The sequence below is a fragment of the Bactrocera oleae genome, chromosome 6 (genome assembly GCF_042242935.1).
Source record: "Bactrocera oleae isolate idBacOlea1 chromosome 6, idBacOlea1, whole genome shotgun sequence".
Lineage (NCBI taxonomy): Eukaryota > Metazoa > Arthropoda > Insecta > Diptera > Tephritidae > Bactrocera > Bactrocera oleae.
Window position 1 is genome coordinate 18,626,262 of NC_091540.1, and position 13,146 is coordinate 18,639,407.

A 13,146-nucleotide genomic window follows, 5' to 3' on the forward strand; every position below is an offset into this window, starting at 1 on the left:
CGAGGCAGCTCAAACATCCCATGTTGGAGCGATAAAGAGAGAGAGGGAGATTGAGTGGGGTATGGAGAGCGCAACGTTGAATGACAATGATCCAGAGCGCGGCGATCATTTGAAATAATTGAGCTTTGAAGGCACCACCGCTGCATGATCGACCTGCAAAGACAACTCAAAAATTGTCGAGCAAAAGTTTAGATGCGAAAAAATCGCACGTTACCAACTAGTAGAGCGTAAAAAAATCTCCCAGATGCTATGCAACGAATAAAGATTGCAGCCGACATGTAGTTCAGTTGCAAGCGATCGCGTGGGCAAAGCACATGTGTGCAAATGAGCGGGCGAGCAGCTGTGGCGGTAATCGTGTATTCATATAAATTTTTTGATGCTAATTCAAAAAGCGCAGCCGAGCAAGAGGCAAATATATTCCCGCAACAGGATATATTAGGTTTAATTGTCACGTGTACTGCAGTTGTTGTTATTAGTCCAAACATTGTTAGCTCGCCGCTGGCAAATTTTCACGTGTTCAAGTGAGGAAATTTCAGTTGCAATGTGAAGAGCTGAAATAAGTGAAATAAAAATGCAAAATAAAGTTATTGTGTAAGCTAAAAGCTATTGAGTAAAAGATACAACAACAGCTCCAACAATAGTTATGCAAGTTTTTTCTTGTAAAAATTTATGCAAAATTGAGAGCTAAGTTGCGAAAAGTTGAGATTTACCGTAAGTAAAGCGGAAATGTGTACAAATTTTTACGTTATAACTGCATATGCTAAAAATATATTGAATTCTAGCATTAAACAATAAGTAAAACTTTGACATATTTTATACTAGACTAGAATATTTTTAAGGTGAAACATTTTATTTTATAATCTGTCTTTAACTTAGCAATAAGTTAGTAATTCTATTTATTCCGCAACTGGTATAATAGTTCAACTATCACCGTTTTAACATGGATTTAAATTTTTTTTATATACTTATATACATATATTCAAAATTATGCAAAGGCGGTACTGACTGTCTAGAAATTTATTTCAAAGTGTTTAAAAAAATGTCAAACTGCAACTGAACTGAACAAGGTTAAAAGCTGGAAATATTTTTCGATGAAAGCTGACACCTTTTTCGAAATTGTAATTTAATGAGACTATTCAAATTTAAAATTATTATTGAAATATGGAAAAAAAACTGTGAAAGTTTATAGCTGAACAATTTTGTGTGGAGGGCTGCCACCTCTACTTAAATATAATTGCATGAAATTTGTTACTAATAATATAGTGAAAATTACGAAAATATTAATATCCAACTAAATAGTTTTTCGAAAGGTTACAGTTAAACATATATTTAGGGTAGCCACCAGTATAAAAATGTAACTGTGTAAAATTAATTGATTATTATATAAATTAATAATACAGCAGTATCAAAATAAAGAGATCCTCGAAAACTTAAAGTTGAATCTTTTTTTCTGAAGAAAGCTGTAACTTACTTAGAAAATGTAATGAGACTGGTAAAATTTTGAAGTATTAAAGTATGGGTTACTTTTCGAAGTGTGTTAAAAATCTTAACTACTGACAGTATTCATTGAAGAATAAAGCCACCTATTTAAAATAGATATTGTAAATGAAAAAAATTAATACCATAAATGTAAGAAGTATCAAAATAGTCGCATCAAAGTAAACAGGTTGGAGAAAGTTTACTGTTCAAAATATTTTTGTGACAAAGTTATCACCTTTTTAAATTCTTTTAACAACTAAATTGTTTAAATGAATATAATGCTACAATAAGGATAACAATCTAAAGAGCGTTATGTAAGTTAAATATATTTTTAAAAGAGTTGCCATTTGTTTGCATTTTTTTTTTATTCACTTAAACACCAAAATAAATGAAAATTTTCAAATAAGACACCACTCAATGGGGTTAAAAAATATGTATGAACGAAATATTTTTGAAAAGAGTTGCCAAGCCTTTCAACATATTTTTTCAATGAATTCCAAACTACAATATTGATATCAAATTTAAAGAATTTGAAAAATCATTGATGTGCATAAAAACTATTATCAATAAGCTCAGCAGTTTATGTATGACACAACAGTGATCACAAAAAAAAATGCAAAATATTGATCGAAACAATGAACCTAAACTTTTTTTGTTTGATTTGTAAAATCTTTAATATTTATAATATATATGGCATATAGTTAATAGTTACACAGTAACCTTTCTTTTAATTGTGTTCAATGGTACGACCCACCGCGAGAAATTTCATTTCCGCCACAATTCGTTTCACACAAAATTAATTCTTTTTTGCTGAAAATATACATATTAACAACCAGTTTTTGACAAAAATAAATTTACTGATTCATGCCATAAATGATAAAATTTGTTAAAACCTTTTCTTTTGTTTGCAGCATGAAACTCATTTTTACCAACATATTTCTTTTATGTGTATAGCCATAAAACATTATTTTTAATAAGTCAATAAATTGCTTGTTTATTTCAGCAAAAAAATTGCTGTTTGTCGCTAAATATTTTGTATGTTTTTAGCATAAATTTCTACTGATAAGTAGGCAAGTAGGTTTTTTTGATTTTTACAGCACACGCTGGCTAACTAAACCAAGTTGTAAGGCCCGAAAGACTTGATTTCTAACGGTTATAGTTAGTTTTGATTTCCTGTGCGAGTTTTTGTACCCTCATTCTATAAATATGTAAAAAGTCTTGTTGAGGTATATGAAGTTAAAAGCACTTATATTACAAATTATTTTTTCTTAAAACAAAAATTCGCTCACATATGCTTTACAAGAAATACTAGGAGGAAGCAATAAAAAAATTTTTGGCTGACACAGTTTTAAAACACATTTTCCACTAATCTCGTTTTAAGAACAGAATAATGCAGTGTAAGTAATTCCCACAAGTTATATATATATATATATATATTAATAACCATTTGGTTTATAGCTTAGATTTGGTTCATCTAGATCAGTTAATGTTAATTTATACGAAATATAAAATTAAGTTATGGCTATCACGAGTCAACTGTATGTGTTCTTATTTATTATAAATGCTCAATTAACCACATACATTCTTGTAATATTAAAAAAGATCTCGTTCATTGTTTACCTAAAGTTATTTTATTTATTTTTATTCAAACGCTTCAATTTAAATACTTACGTCATTATATTTTTTATAAAATTAAGTTTGGGAAAGTATATGTTGCAAAAAGTTATAATGGAGGTAATCTCAATTTGCTGTATTTCAGCAGCGTATGATAATATGACTCAGCATTTATGGAAACTTAACTAAAGCTGAAAATCAGACCGACTAATGGTTTGCATCCCACGGAAAACGTGTTGCTGGTTGTTTCTAGGTTTTTAAGTTCACTTAATAATGAAAAAAATTCTTTCATTTTTCACAAGTGTTGCCAAGAAGAGATTTAAGAAAGCTTATAGTTAAAAGTATGTGTGCCAGAGGTTGCCATCAGTTTGGAATTTTGAATACAATAAAATTTATTAAACTGCTCTAATATGGTAACTTAGCCTACCATATTTTGCCAAATGAAGGTTTTTCAGAAATTTTTGAGGTGTAGTATTAAGGTAATAGAATCGTCAGTGATATCATATAATTTCTATAATATTATATTATAGTCGAAATAATAAATAAAAGCTATTTTTAATATCCAAACATTTAATATCTGCCAAATTTAGGTTATGATACGTTAGGTTATATTGGCCGGCTGTCACGCCATACACCTACCTCACCTACATGTCCTTAGTAAAGTTAGATTCAGTTTTCAGTTTAATTTGGGCTAAAGTATTTGTCATAGAAGACGTCAACGCCTTTTTCAAACTTTAAGAGCGACTTGGTAACTTATTTTGATACTTCATTGTTCCTTAAAATTCCTAGATATCTTAGTTGAGTTCTAAATAAAGCTGGGCTGAAGCATAGGAGTTTCTGTATATATCATTATTTTTAATGCATATCCGGCTCGCATCACTATTTAGTAGTTAATTATTTTAAAGTACCTAACTCGAAGGATAACTCAACAAAAACGTTCAAATTTCACTTTCTTGAGAAACCCGTCATTTTTGAAATTATGTCTGTGATGACAAATGTCCGAATGTCATATTTAATCTATAATAATATTCTATAAGCGAAGGAGGCAACGTTGGTATCCGAGGAAAACTCCTTTCAACAAATTAAAAAGCCTGTTCTCAACCAACGAACTAAGCAAGTCACGTTGACTTGCAAGTAAATGAGTATCAGATTTTGCATTGCAATAACAGGAAATCCCCCGGTTTTTTAGCTTATTACAAATAATAGGTAAATTTGTTTGCAAACGCTCAAAATGAGATAAGTTTGTTAGTATGAGTTTATTTATCAGCGATTGTGTCTGACTAATTCAACAAAATCAATTAAAGAGTGTATATGGCAAAATAGTTTTAAATACCCTATATCACCAGACACCCTTTAGTACCTTTTAAAAATGCCTTAGTAACTAAATAAACAATCATATAGCTTTCTAAGGACGGATGTAGCAACTCTGAAATGCGACTATTTCAAGTTCAATGTAAGATAAACTTTAATGGTACTTATCTCTTCAAATCTCGAAAATATTTATACAGATTGATAAATGCACATACACTTAATTAAAGGTGTATAATATGTATAGGGTGGCTCACGAATTGTGCTACAAAAACAAACCGTAATAACTTTTTTTTTAATCAATACATTACATTGAATTTTCATTGTATAACATATTTTTTTTAATTTTTTATAACTAATAATTTTTAAAAATTATGAATCGTAAATGACCTTCATGCTCAACCACGCATTAATAACTAATTGGGAAATTATTCATTGCGGCCTGTTAGGTTGAAGTCGGGATTGCCTCAATTATCGATTTAATAGACAGCTTCAATTCAGTCAGATTTCTGGGTTTTGTTCTGGATGAAGTTCCGTCACATAAATTATTTCTGGATTTGATTCACTCCATATACGGCAGTTTTGCTTATTTACATTTCCGTTTAGATCAAAATGGACGGATATTAGATATAAAAATAATGACCGTTTGCTAACTCCAAGTTGCGCTGATAAGTTGGGAGTCCAAACTCTTGAATTTGCCTGAATTGATGATGCAACAGCCGCGATTATTTCTTCAAGATTCCAGATACCGCAAACATGTTTGCCAACCTCATAATTGACCATCTACTCCGGGAGTGCCGCCAAAATCCCCTCTGAATTCCCTTTGGACCGAAATGACGGAGTGCATGGTACCGCTGGACCAAACCCTCTCTTCCCAAGCATTCATTTTTAAAAAAACCTAAATAATAACCTGCCAAATAAAAGAAAAATAAATCGCATACTAACACAGAAAAAAGTTATTACGGTTTGTTTTTGTAGCACGATTCGTGGGCCACCCTGTACTTTTTTAGTCACACTCACAAAACGTTTGTTTCTAAAACGAGTTAAAAGTACAAACTTGCAAAATAAATTACGAAGCAATAATATTGACACGCGTTCGAAAAAATTAGCAAACACTACTTTGCAAATCATCATTTCAACGACTTGCATGCTAATTCGAATCAGTGTTTGGCACCATTCGGTGTCAACACAGATGCTTAACTTTATATGTATATATCCCTACATTATTTAAATAATTATTATTTGAATAGAAAAGTAGCCTAAGTTACATACACAAACTTTTAGGTTAATCGATTTAAGTTGATTTTGAGCTAACTGTTATATGAGACGTTCTTTACTACCCCAAATTAAGGATCGTTGAGAAAACTTTAAGCAAACAATATAAAAAATGTTTTTTGTCTTAATATTGTTTTCATTACTGATGCAACACCTGTATGAAAAAAACTCCCCCATGCTAGAAACCAAAGAAGTTTGTAAAACAAAAATTACTTTTAATAACCATTTGTTAGTACTTGATAAGAAGTAATAGAGCTGAATTTACTGTTTTTCAACTATTGCAGCTATCTATTTTTAAATGTATAGATTATTTTACGGATTTATTATACCCTGCAGGAAGCGTTGGAAACCCTATAAAAATATGTATATATAAATGATCAGCATGACGAGCTGAGCCGATTTAGCCATGTACATCTGTACTTCTGTATATACTAGTCCTTTAGTTTTTGAGATATCGATTTGAAATTTTGCACACATACTTTTCTCTCCAACAAGCTGCTTAACCGGAACCGCCGATATCGGACCACCATAGCATATAACTGCCACAGAAACTGAATGATCCAAATTAAGTTCTTGTAAGAAAACTGGCAACATATTAAAAGCCCGAAAGTTGGTCCAAATTTTTAAATTGTTTGGAATGTGAATAATTATCTATAGGTTAAATAGTCTAGTCTTGAACTTAAGATGACAAATTTTCGAACTCATCGAGACATAAGTGTAAAAAGTATTCTAAACTACTCTTATAATTAAAAACAATTTTTTACCGCATTTAAATTTTTATAGTCACATATGTATATAGGCATATATAAATATGCCTACATATATATATATAAGTATGTATAATATAATATTAGTGTGGTTTTCTGTGAGACACGTTTAGAATTCTAATAGCCTATTACATAAAGCAGGTGCTTTTTTTATTTTTCAATATAAGGTAGACATTTCTCAGAAAAAAAATTCAACTGACGTCAGAATGGTTGGGTTCCGAGTTATTTAAAAACATATATTTAATTATATATATTATTGTATATTTTTTTTATATACTCGGAAAGTCAAAAAATCATCACAACAGATAAAAAGCATGGAAAATTTAAGTGCGATTAACAAATTTACATTTTAGTGTGAGTTAGATTACAATTCCTGAAATTTCACACGTAGTTCCATACTTAGCATTAAAATACAAGTATGATTAAAAAAGGGGTGAGATTTATTATCTAACTACAAGCAATAACAAAATAACAATAAATAATTATGAAGCAATCTTTAAGCTTCTGCATGTATATGTTATGTATATTACTAGAAACCTTTTTTTTTTTGTCAAAGGCGACTTTTGCCTACAGTACAATGATTTGTAGACCTTACAGCGTGTAAGTATTTGAAAAGATTATGTAACCGAGGAAATTATTCTAACAAATTATTGTATATCACACATTATACATTTTATATATTATATATCGAAAATATTAAAAAATATTTGCTATAATCTTTTATTCATTATTTCTAACTAAAATTAACAATATTTTTATACTCTTTTAACATGTTGTTAAATTCAGATATCGTAATGATGCTTGATACAGATATTCCTTCCCAAAAACGGGAGGACGAGTTCGTAGTTCGCACTTTCTTCATAACATAGTTTTAAATTCTATCTGATTTTTTCACTTTCTAGTATACGAAGCAAGTACCAATGAATGTATCGGGCTAAAACTTTTCCCAAATATTGCGCTTAAAGTAGTCCACCTTATGACTAATGAGAATGTATCTTTGTCCCTAAAATGGATAAAATTGGGTGAAAACTTGTTCTAGTCCCTATATAACTAATATTATCGAACATCCGGATTACTTTTCTTAATATACATTTATCAAACTTCCGGTTGGCCTTATATCATACACATATATGATTTCCGACTTTCCACGTGACTTTAAACCGTTTGGGTTGGTCAAAATGTATGACATTTTAGTGAAATTAAACAATATATTAAATTTAGTGTCTTCGGTTGAGTTTATATAACATTTACCTCATTTGAAGAGGATTTTAATATAATTTGGCATACGCGAAGTAAAATATAGCAATAAAACTAAGTGAGTCTATGACTTACAATATAACTTAATAAAATACCAAATTTGATTGTTATCCATTCACGATTTCGTCGATGAATTTCTTCTCAACATTTTAATACTCTCACAACATGTTACTACAGAGTATAATAGTTTTGTTCACCTAATCGAGTTAGATATAGGGTTATATTAGGTAAAGTAAAAAGTTCGTTCGGCTTTTTATTGATTTTTCAAAAGATGATAACTTTGTGTACATTTGTCCGATTAAAGTCAAATATGCGCCGTTTTGTTCGCAAACTTGTTGCCAACGAGATGCCAACTTCATTATACCCCCCTCGTAGAAGACTACGTCCCTATTGCCAAAAAACTCGGAGAGCCAATTTTCACAGGCCTCTCTTGAGGCCAACTTCTCACCATTAAGCGCGTTCGCCAGTCCAGTTGTTGGCAGTAGAGGGCCGAATTGAGCGTTTGGCCATAGGGGAGCAGCTCGCAGTAGATGATTTCTTGCTCATCCACCAAAACACACAGCAAAACCTTCCTGGCCGTCAATCAGGTCTTGGCCACCATCTGGGCTGCTTCCCCGAGCTTTGACCACGACCGTTTGCGCTCGATGTTGTCATAAGTGACCCATTTTTCATTGCCAGTCACAATCCGCTTCAGAAACGGGTCGATTTTGTTGCGATTCTGCAGCGATTCGCAGATGAAAATTCGGTCCATCATGTTTTTTGCGTTAGTTCGTGTGACACCCAAACATCGAGCTCATTTTTGAATCCAAGGTTACGCAAATAGTTCCAAACGGTTTTCTGGCTTATCTTTAGTTCCTCAGAAATTAAATAAGTGCTCACGTGACGGTCTGTTTCAGGCCCCCCGACGCGTGGTACATCTTTGACATCGAAATTACCGGAACGGAACCTAGCAAATCACTTTTGTGCTACACGTTCGTTTACAGTATCGGGCCCATACACTAAATTAATGTTTTCAGCCGTTTTGGCTGCTTTTTCGCTTTGATCGAAGAAAAATTGTAAAATATAGCGAATTTTCTCTTTGTTGGTGTCCATCTTTGACGAGCGCTCACAACGAACTGAGTAAATCAATCAAAAAACTGTCAAAGACAAGCTTTTAGCGCAAATCAACACGTTTTCAACCCCGTATAATATGACATGATGCGACACGTAACACTAGTACTATGGACAATAACGCCATCTCTTAGATAAAAACCGAACGAACCTTTTACTTGACCTAATATATGTATATAAATGATTAGGATGAAGAGACTAGTTGAAATCCGGGTGAATGTCTGTCCGCCTGTACAAGCTGTAACTTCAGTAAAAATTAAGATATCTTTATGAAATTTGGTACACAATTTATTTGGACCGTAAGACGGTTGGTATTGCAGATGGGCGTAATCGGACCACTGCCACTCAGACAAAACGCCATTTATTGCATATCTCCTAAACCGCTAAGGCTATAATAACAAAATTCACTCAGAACAAATATTCTTAGCACTTCTATCAGTGTGAAAATAGAATCCCATTCCTATGAAATCTCCAACGAGTATACCGCTTGACCTTGCGAGAGTATAAAATGTTCAGTAGCATCTGAACTTGTCACTTACTAACTTGTTTAATATAAAGTTTTGCAAACACCTATATTTATTTCGCCAGCTTTGACCCTTGGAAGTTGCAAAAGTATAAAATGTTCGGTTACACACGAACTTAGCTCTTCCTTACTTGTTTGAAATAATATCTTTTACCATCTCAACCTTAACATAATTTAGCTTGTTTACATAATTTTCATAAATATATGCTTCTGGCTTTTCCGAGATCAAATTGCATTTTGACGAATTTTCGTTACTATTATCCATTGAGTGACCTTGTTATGAAAATGAATAGCAAAGAGAATAGAAGTGCAAGCAGAGCAAAATATTGCATTTTCTAAGAACAATCATGAGTTTCAGTTCAAAAATTATACTCTTACAAATAAATGCCGAATTTCCGTAGAAATTAGACGAATAAAAGCTTTTCTGTCTTAAACAAAATGATCAAAATTACGAGTTGAATAGAGATGCACACACGTTTGAAATCTTAGGCCATGGTCATGGTAATATCTAAAAATACTCGAACAAAAATTTCTGTATTTTATAATTTTGTTTTGCCATTAGGTCACATTTTATTCATTGTAAGAAAAAACAAGTTTTTTTGTTTTATATATATAACGATAAAACTAAGTACAATAGTTTGTCATAGTGGATGAAATGTGGATATAAGAGTATAATCGACAGTTCGGTGAATAATTATTTCCAGTTGAAATTCGTCCAATGCCCACGAAAACACAACAGTCTGTCGCCAAGGGTTCAGTCAGCGACTCATATGAAATTATTTTCATCAACTATTTCGATTATTGTAAAAAAATTAATAAGTAATATTACTGAGCGTGAAAGTAGGGCCAACTACTTAGGGTGCCTGCAGAGTGGACGCTGAAAGCCGAGCCGAGTGCAAAGCTGACGATTAAAATAAGCTTCAAAACTGTATGCGTATTTATACCCTGAACAGGGTATATTAATTTTGCCACGAAGTTTGTAACACCCAGAAGGAAACGTCGGAGACCATATAAAGTGATAAGAGTGTAAATGATCACCGCGACGAGCTGAGTTGATTTAGCCATGTCCGTCTGTCTGTGCCTTCGTCCGTCTGTCCGTCTGTATATATAAGGCAACAAATTATTCTCCACAGAAATTGGTCAGATCAGATCACAATATCATATAGCTGCCATACAAATTGAACGTTCGGAATCAAGTTCTTGTAAGGGCCCTTTGTTTTTGTGAAGGGTATTATAGCGTCGGCGCAGCCGAAGTTAACGTTTTTTCTTGTTTTATACAAAATCGCACAGGCACCGCAGAACGGAAGCTGACCGAAGCCGAGCGTAAAGCTGATCAATACGAGAAAACAGTTTTGAAGTAATTTAGCTGATTTTTGATTGATTGCATGTAATTTTGGAAAAATCAATATTAACATACGTAGAGTTTCTTTAGCCATGCTCTAGGAGATCAAAAAATTTAAATTATCATAATAGAATAATAATTGAAAATATATGGATAAAATTCAGCCTTATCAAGAATGTATTCAAATTTTTCGTTTTTTATTAACGTGTGTTCAAAAACGTTTGCTGATAACGTCTTAAATCTTTATACAAATGATGAATGGTTGTATTTATGGGATAAGGAACATGTACCAATATAATAGCAAAGTACGCGTGTAATTCTGCACTGAATCTCGCATCCACTCTGCGGTACCTGAAATCGATCAACGCTGATCGAAATCAGTTTTGCGCTCGACTCGGATTTCAGCGTCCACTCTGTAGGCACCCTTAGGCAAGCAACTCTTCTGCGATCTCTACTCGACCATTCCAAAGGTAAAAGAGGAGTTGATCCGTGATCCATATTGAATGTCACTGTTGTATGGCTGAGACTAAGGTGACGATTTCCTCAACTTTTTCGATGTTTTCGTCGTGAACAGAAATGAGCACTAAATAAATTTTGTAGGAACCCACAACCCAATTTAATGAACATACTTGGATTATCGATAAATTGTTAAATTCTTTAATATTGTAAATCTGACAAAATCTCTGACACATGAGTTTAAAATATAAAAAATAAAAGAAGTCCCCATCTTAACTAGAAAAACAACAGTTTAGGTCAATATATATTTTTTTTTATCTATACATATAATATTAGTGATTATTGTAATGAAATTGCACTGATAGCTTTGAGAACCAGCGTAAAAATTAACATCTTAGTTCACCATAGCTTCTATGTTAAATGATTATTTCAATGCACAGGTTTTTAATTGTTTTCTTTTCCATATAATTTTGTGATTTCTCTGTGAAGCTTGTGATAGTTCTTGCGGTTTTTAATTTACGATATGAGATATACTAAGTGTATAGTATGTTGTACCCTAAAATATTCCCGGGTAATCTATACATGCATAGAAAAAGTAGTTCACGTGGTGCATAGCGTAAAGTAACTACATTTCATGCAAAATGTGTAGTCCATTTAATAGTTGGGTGCCCAAGTGTTCCTACTATTGAAGTACTCCATAGAGTGCCACAAACTACTTTCGTGGGAACCTAATGTTTTGTAGTAGGAGAACGTTTTGTATATCCGTACGATGTTTGATTGTGTTATTATAACGTTGACTAAAACAAGAACAAAGATCGTGTGTCAACGAGCTGTTATGATGTAAAGACATAGGTTGATCCAATACTGCATTATATAAGAGTAGTAAGTAGCGTACTCCCTCAAATGATACAATAGTTTTTGCAGGGCAAGAGAAGATAATGTTTACTCTTCAAATAGCTGTTGGTGTTTCTTTACTGGTCAGCCTTGAAAATATTACATTCTTATAACATTCAAAGTCAAAATAAAATTTGATATTCCTTTCATATGAGCGAACATAATTTGAGTATATTTTTATGCAAAAAATTAGTAACATTACATTTATGTATATTCCAACAATTTTAAAAAATCAGAAAAACTAATCTCAATTGTGTTGATGTGTTGAATTCGATTTTAACATAGCTTTTTTTTCTAGCACATGGTACTTATATATGCAGAGAGCAGCTTATAATTTTATTGCTATACTATATGCCATACATTAGAGCGGGTTCATTTACAGGGAGAGGGATTTTATGCAAAATAGTCATAGACAAGAAAATAGCCATCTGTCTTTTCAAAATTGGTTGTATAGGAGATGAAGGTTATAGTTGTCCGATTTGCTTTATTTCCACAGTCGCTATTAAGTATATATTAGAGAACAGTTCTGCAAAATTAGGAGCTCTTAGCTTTTTAATTAAAGGCAGGCAGACGGAAAGTAAAATAACTGAATAATTGGTTGTATGGGAGATATGTGATATTAGTTGTCCGATCTGGCAGATTCCCACAAATGATTAATAGAATCTGAAAATGTACCATGAATTAAATTTCTTTCGGATATCACACAAACTGACGAAAAAGTTTTTATAATCCCGAAAACAAACTTCACTTAAAAAAATCGCTGGCTCGAAAGCTTTCCAATCATATTATCTTCAGCAAAGATGTTCAGAATGATCCGTAGAACATACCTACACGATTTAAAAAAAGATTGACCCGCTCTAATGTATATACCTCTTATGTTTGTGTTTTAGCAACATAGCCTCCGGTGCTATCACGTTTCGCCATTTGATACGCGCAGAGCAGAGTGCTAAAACGTGAGCTCAAATGCGAATAAACTCCAATGAGCGAATTTGCCAATTTGCGTTTGATTGATGTTTTGTATAGTTATGTATATAGATTTTTTTATTTACTTGACTTTGAATTTTTATATATGTATCTTTGCTAACAATTCTATTAAAATTTTAAATTCAATTTCTGGTCAA

At 32.3% G+C, this 13,146-nt stretch overlaps 1 protein-coding gene across 1 annotated transcript in view; it reads left to right on the forward strand.

Annotated features, from left to right (window-relative positions):
• Positions 1–269: 269 nt before the first annotated feature.
• LOC106616274 (organic solute transporter alpha-like protein) overlaps positions 270–13,146 on the forward strand; it is a 37,645-nt gene continuing 24,768 nt past the window's right edge. The window contains exon 1 of the mRNA XM_014232850.3: positions 270–711. The gene's annotated coding sequence lies outside the window, so the exon portion shown is untranslated. The remainder of the gene's footprint in view (positions 712–13,146) is intronic.